The following is a 6,434-nucleotide window of genomic DNA, read 5'->3' as shown; positions in this document are numbered from 1 at the left end:
ATATCTTTGTAAGCAGTCAGAAGTCACTTATAGAAACGTTATCACTTCTAGAAATGAGAAATCTAAAACTACTGGGCATCGGGAGAACTCACCTCACACTCCACAAATGGTAGTATGTTGGGTGGGAGAAGGAAAGGGAGGGGAGAAACAAGGAACTGACCCATAAAACCAACTTGGTGGCAGCTTCTTTTGTCTTCCAGAAACCAAAGTGTGTGAACTGCCAAAGATTTCTGCTGACTCTTGACTTCTCTGCTTTTACATCTAGTGGTATTTTTCTCCCTAGGGATTTATGGTAATTTCTCCTCGGTAAAAGATATCTCTGTAAGAATGCCCATAAATTTAGGGAGCATTGTTTCGATTTTCCTCACTAATTATTTTCCCTCTCAGTTACCCATCAGCAGTTTTTCAAATCAGAAGCTGTTTCTTAGATGCGATGGGATACCAGATACAGGACTCTATGATGCCATAAATTCCTAATTAAAGGTAAATCAGGAAATAGCATTGGTGGGGAAATCACTATGCACAGAAGACCACTCTAGGTACTCTGGGAAGACCCAGGGGAAAATAAAAGTAGTACCTGACCTTGAAGAGAGAGCCATTTCCAAGGCTACTTCCCATGAATATGAAATGGCTGAGTGAAGCAAGGACATTTGAATATAATCACTTTCGTTAAGGATATTCTCTGCTACATCATGCAGTGTCTTCTTGATGAGCACACAAGGGAGGAATTTTTTCATATAGTCTTCTCTGTATAAAGAAAATCTAAGCCTGTACTGACAATTCATTTTGTCACTAATCCATATTGTTGATAGCCATCAAGTCATGACTATGAAAATCTTACAAACTAATAATATTTCCCTTTTTACTTTGGCTGCCAGGGGGCTCAAAGTCAATATTCAACCTACTTAAAATAACTGTATAAGAGTATGCAACAGATATTTACATACTAATCATAATTTGATTTCATTTTCTGATTCTAATTGTCTCTCAGACTTGATTTCTTCATCCATTTTTTGTAGACTGTTCACTATGCTACAGTCTCTGGCCTCCAGGAACCCAAATTTTAAGAAGAGGTTCTAGTTACCGTCCTTGGCGTCTCTGTTTATGACTGCAGAAGAAATATGTCATTATAGAAAGCTGGCAGCTGCCCATACTGGGAAATGGGTAAGAAATGTGCCTGAAAATATGTAGTTTAGTGACTTTGAGTTACGAATTGGGCTGCAAACTGCAAGGTCAGCAGTTTGAAACTACCAGCTGCTCCGCAGGAGAAAGATGAGGCTTTCTGCTCCCATAAAGATTTATAGGCTCGGAAACACTGTACAGGGTTGCTATGAGTCAGAACCGACTCCACAGCACATAACCAACAACAACCAGTGACTTTAGGTAGAAGAGATTTGACTGAAGAAAAATCCCTAGAGAGGGGGCTGAGAGTAAAACACAGCATGCATAGATAAGAAGGATAATTAATATTACATAATGAGGTGAGATTTAGAATCAAAATTCCTCAGAGCCTGGGTCGAAGCAAGGAGACAGAAGGAAACCACCATGGCTCCCTGCCAGGATGGCAGAGGGTAGGCACATTTGTTTATGCCTTAGAAGGTGGAGTCCTAGGGAGGATCGTATCAATTCTATGATGAAGGAAAACATGCTGCCATATTCATCACTGGCACACGTGATTAGCACAGTGCCTGGCACATGATTGGCACTCAACAAAAATATGTTCAGTTAATAAATGCCTAAGGAGTCCTGGTGGCTAAACACTCCTTTAAGAGATTTGTTGCTAACCTGATGGTTGGCTTTGGTAACTCACCAGCTGCTTCACTAGGAGAAAAGACCTGGGGACCTGCTCCCATGATGATTACAACCTAAGAAACTCCAGGGCCAGCTCCACTCTGTCATATGGAGTGGCTATGAGTTGTAATGAACTCAATGACACACAATAACCACAACAAATAAATGCCTAAATAGGGATGGGTGACCAAGACTTCTGTTGTGGCACTATAGGATCAGTGCTGGACTGCAAACCCCAAGATCGGCAGTTCAAACCCACCAGTTGGTCCTGGGAAACCCTATACAGGGTTGCTATGAGCTAGAACTGACTTGACAGCATTTAAAAAGATCAACAACAACCAAGGCTCCAAGAATTGACAAAGCATAAATTGAAATGTTTCAACAAACTGGTCCAGTACTGGAGGCATTCACTCATCTATACCATTAAATTTGGAAGACAGCTACCTGCTGAACTGATTGGAAGAGACACATATTTGTGACCATTTGAAAGAGAAGTTACCCAACAGAATGCAGAAATCATTGACCAACTGCATTAATAGTACATGCAAGTAAAAGTTTGCTAAAGATAATTCAAAAATGGTTGCAACAGTACATCACCAGAGAACAGCCAAAAATTCTAACTGGGTTCAGAAGAGCACATGGAACTGGGGCTATCATTTCTCCTTTCAAATGGATCTTGGTGAAAGCAGAGAATACCAGAAAGATGTTCACTTCTGCTTTATTGAATATACAAAGATACTTGATTGTGTGGATCATAACAACTATGGATAATGTTATGAAGAATTGGAATCCCAGAACATTTAACAATGTTCATGAGGAGCCTGTACACAGACCAAGAGGCAGTCTTTCAGACAGAGCAAGGGGATACTGAATGGTTTTAAATCATAAAAGGTGAGTGTCAAGATCCTATCCTTTCACCATACTTATTCAATCTGTAATCTGAGAAACTGGATTACATGAAGAATGTGGCATCAGGATTGGAGGAAGACTCATCAACATCCTGATATGCAGGTGATACAACCTTTCTTACTGGAAGTGAAGAGAACTTACAATACTTACTGATGAAGATCAAAGAGCACAGCCTTCAATATGGATTACATCACAATGTATAGAAAATAAAAGTTTTCACAATTGGATCAATAAACAACATCATGATAAATTTAGAAAAGATTGAAGTTGTCAGAAACTTCATTTTTCTTCAATCTATTGTCAACACTCGTGGAAGCAGCAGTCAAGAGATCAGCTGACAAATTGCATTAGACAAATCTGCTCCAAACGACTTCTCTAAAATATTAAAGAGTAAAGATGTCACTTTGAGGATGAAGGTGTGCCTGACCCAAGCTATGGCATTTTTTATAGCCTCAAAAGCATGTGAGAGTTGAACAAAGAACAAGGAAGACCAGAGAAGAATCGATGCATTTGGATTATGGTGTTGGAGAAGAATATTAAAAGTAACATGGACTACCAGAAGAACAAATCTGTATTGAAGTAGAACCAGAATGGTCCTTAGAGGCAAGGATGATGATTTTTCTCTCATACTTTGGACATGTTGTCAGGAGGAACCAGTCCTTGGAAAAGGACAGCATTCTTGGTAAAAAGGGGGATCAGCCAAAAAGAGGTAGACTCCCAACACAGTAACCGTAACAATGGGTTCAAACCTAACAATGGTTTTGAAGATGATGCAAGGTCGGACAGTTTTTATTTCTGTTGTGAATAGGGTCACTATGAGTCAGAACCAACCAAACAGCACCTAAAAACAACAATAACCAAATATCTGATTCTCTGTCTAGGGGCTCTCTAAGAAGTCATCTCATCTTTTAATGAAATTGAGTTGGAAAGAAAAAGTAAATAGTGTAACCTCTTATCAGTATCATACCAACAAACATGAGCTCATCATGAACCAGAGTGTAAGGAATGCCAACTGATAGATTATAATAATAATAATAATATAACCCATACCTGCATTGTGATGCTGCATCCTCTTGCCCTCTTAAGTGGGGAATACAGACAGTAAAAGCTGGGGAGAGGTGGGATGGGGCAATACGAAGTGGGAGACATAGTAAATTATAGAGAAAGAGAAGGATTCTAGAGTGACAGCCGGAACAGAGTACCGATAGAGATGGGGACAGCAAGTGCAGGTGCGCACTAGCAGAACCTGCACCTGGAGCTGTACTCAGCCCCCATAGCTGGGATTGAAATATACAACACTAGTCTGTGTTGTATATTTCCACACTGGAAAGTGAGTCAGAGGACCAAACCAGGATGGTCAATATACAAGAAAGAATGATGGATTCTTGGCTCCTCTTCTCCCTTCCCTTGAAAAAAACAAAAACAAAAAAACAGAGTTTCCCATGACCACTATTCACATAGACATGCACCTTAAAATCATCCTTGAGTTCTCACATCTCCACAAACCCAGAATCCCACTGCCCAAGTATGACTTGAATCCATCTTCACCATCATCTGGGGCAAGGCCACCATTAGCTCAGCCTGGATAACTGCCAAAACCCTCCTCACTTGTCTCCCAGGGACCGCCCCCTCTCTTTCTACAATCTATTCTCCACACAGCAGGCAGAGTGATGTTTTGAATGCCAATCTAGTCACATCCTCTCCTACTTAAAACTCCCCACTGATTTTCTATTGCCCAGAGAATGAATCCCACTTCTATGAAATACCTAGCATCAGCGAATGTATAGAGACAAAAATTTATTAGTAATTACCAGGGGTGGGAAGACCAGGAAAGAGGGAGCTGTTGCTTAGGGTACTCTGTGTCTATTAAGGGTGCTGGAAATAATTAGAAATGAATAGTGGATATGGTTGTACAACATGATGACTGTAATTAATGTCATTGAACTTGTACATGTAAAATATATTCAACTGGCAAAAGTCTTGTCACATATAAATATTCTTGACACAGTTTGAAAGATAAAAAAAATCAAACATGTCCCTTTAACCTGAAAGGCCTTTAGTCATTTGGACTCTGCTAACCTCATCTCCCATACCATCCCATCTCATGCACCAACCAAGATTTAGCTAAACTCTTCTTTTCATCTCTCAAACATTCCAGTCTAGTATTACTTGTGACCTTCTGCATTGGCTGTTCCCTCTGCTGGAAGCTTTCTGTTCCCCAGGCTTTCTCTGTCTGGTTCCTCCTTGCCATTCAGTCCTTGTCACTATCCTTCCTGTGCTAAAAATGATCATAAATGTTCTTCTTCAAGTATCAGCTTACCTGTTCACTGTGCCTCTACCCTGACTAGAGCTCTAGGTTGCTGTGATTTTATATGCCTTGCTCACTGCTTCTGCCCCACTGCCTGCAACAATATCTGGAACACAATAGGTGCTCATCAAATATGTGTTGAATGACCCATCCAATCAATCAATAGGGACACAAAAATGAGTCAAATTTAGTCTGTACCGTATACCACCACCTGTTTGTCTGTTTGTCATAGTGTGGTGGCTTTTATGTTCCTAAGACGCTGAAGCTATGCCAACAGTATGTCAGATATGAGCAGGGTCACCCATGGCGAACAGGTTTCATCAGACGAACTAAGAAAGATAGGTCTGATGATCTACTGCCAAAACTCAGCCTATGTAAATCCTATGGGTCACAATACAATAATGCCCAATATCATAAGGGAAGATGGGTCTCCTAAATCAGAAGCCACAGTCACTACAATGATGGGATCCAGAAAACTAATGATCATGAAGATGCTAAAGAATCAGGCAACCTTTGGGTCTGTTGTACATAGGATCACTGTGACTCACAGCCATAACACAACACCAACTAACTAAAATTAGCTCCTGAGCTAGTAGAAACCAAACACAGTTGTAATACTATGTAATAAGTACTATAGATAAGTAGCATTTGATAACATGGAACACAAAGGAGTCAACTAAACTTGACCTTCCTGCCAAGGAGGACTTCACAGACAGTATTGGAACTGTGCCCTGGGGCTGAGGACGAGTTTCCAGGCAACATATTGGGCCTGTAATAGTAGAACACCTGAGCCCGTGAAGTTCCATAAGACCCCATTCCTTTGCTCATTGGCATTCTGCTTCCCCAGCTAACCCTTCTCACCACCAGGTATGTCCAATTGTCTCCCTCTCTCCTTGATATCCTCTTTCAGATCAGGCCTTTCATCTTAGACAACTTTGAAGCCGGCTCGCTGGGCTTGCTCTCTTCCACTGTTCAAAGCAACGCTACCTCTTGGCAGTGAGCAGGTACTCTGAGCCATTACTGGTGGGAGGTTAAATGCTTTTGGAAAGTAACTTAGAAGTCTGTTTCAGAAGTCTTTTGAAAATGGCCAAAACTTTATTGCTCTGAATAATTCTGCTGCTTGAAATCTATCCTAGGAAAACTATGCTAGATTTGGAAACAAAGAAAAAAGCTGCAAGTCTGAATGTTCACTAAAATGAGTGTATACTAGTACAGTTAGGGAAGAACCTAAATGTTCAAAAAGGGTATCATTTGTTTAAAATGTCTATGGGATGGAATAGTAGGTAATCATTATTATTTGACTATTATAAGTAATCAAATGTTTTTTTCTTACAATATATAAGTAATATTATAAGTAATCAAATGTTTTTTTCTTACAAATATATAAATGTTTTTTCTTACAATATATATTCTTACAATATATAAT

The sequence above is a fragment of the Chrysochloris asiatica genome, unplaced genomic scaffold, assembly GCF_000296735.1.
Source record: "Chrysochloris asiatica unplaced genomic scaffold, ChrAsi1.0 scaffold00076, whole genome shotgun sequence".
Lineage (NCBI taxonomy): Eukaryota > Metazoa > Chordata > Mammalia > Afrosoricida > Chrysochloridae > Chrysochloris > Chrysochloris asiatica.
Note: the sequence above shows the minus strand (reverse complement) of the source record.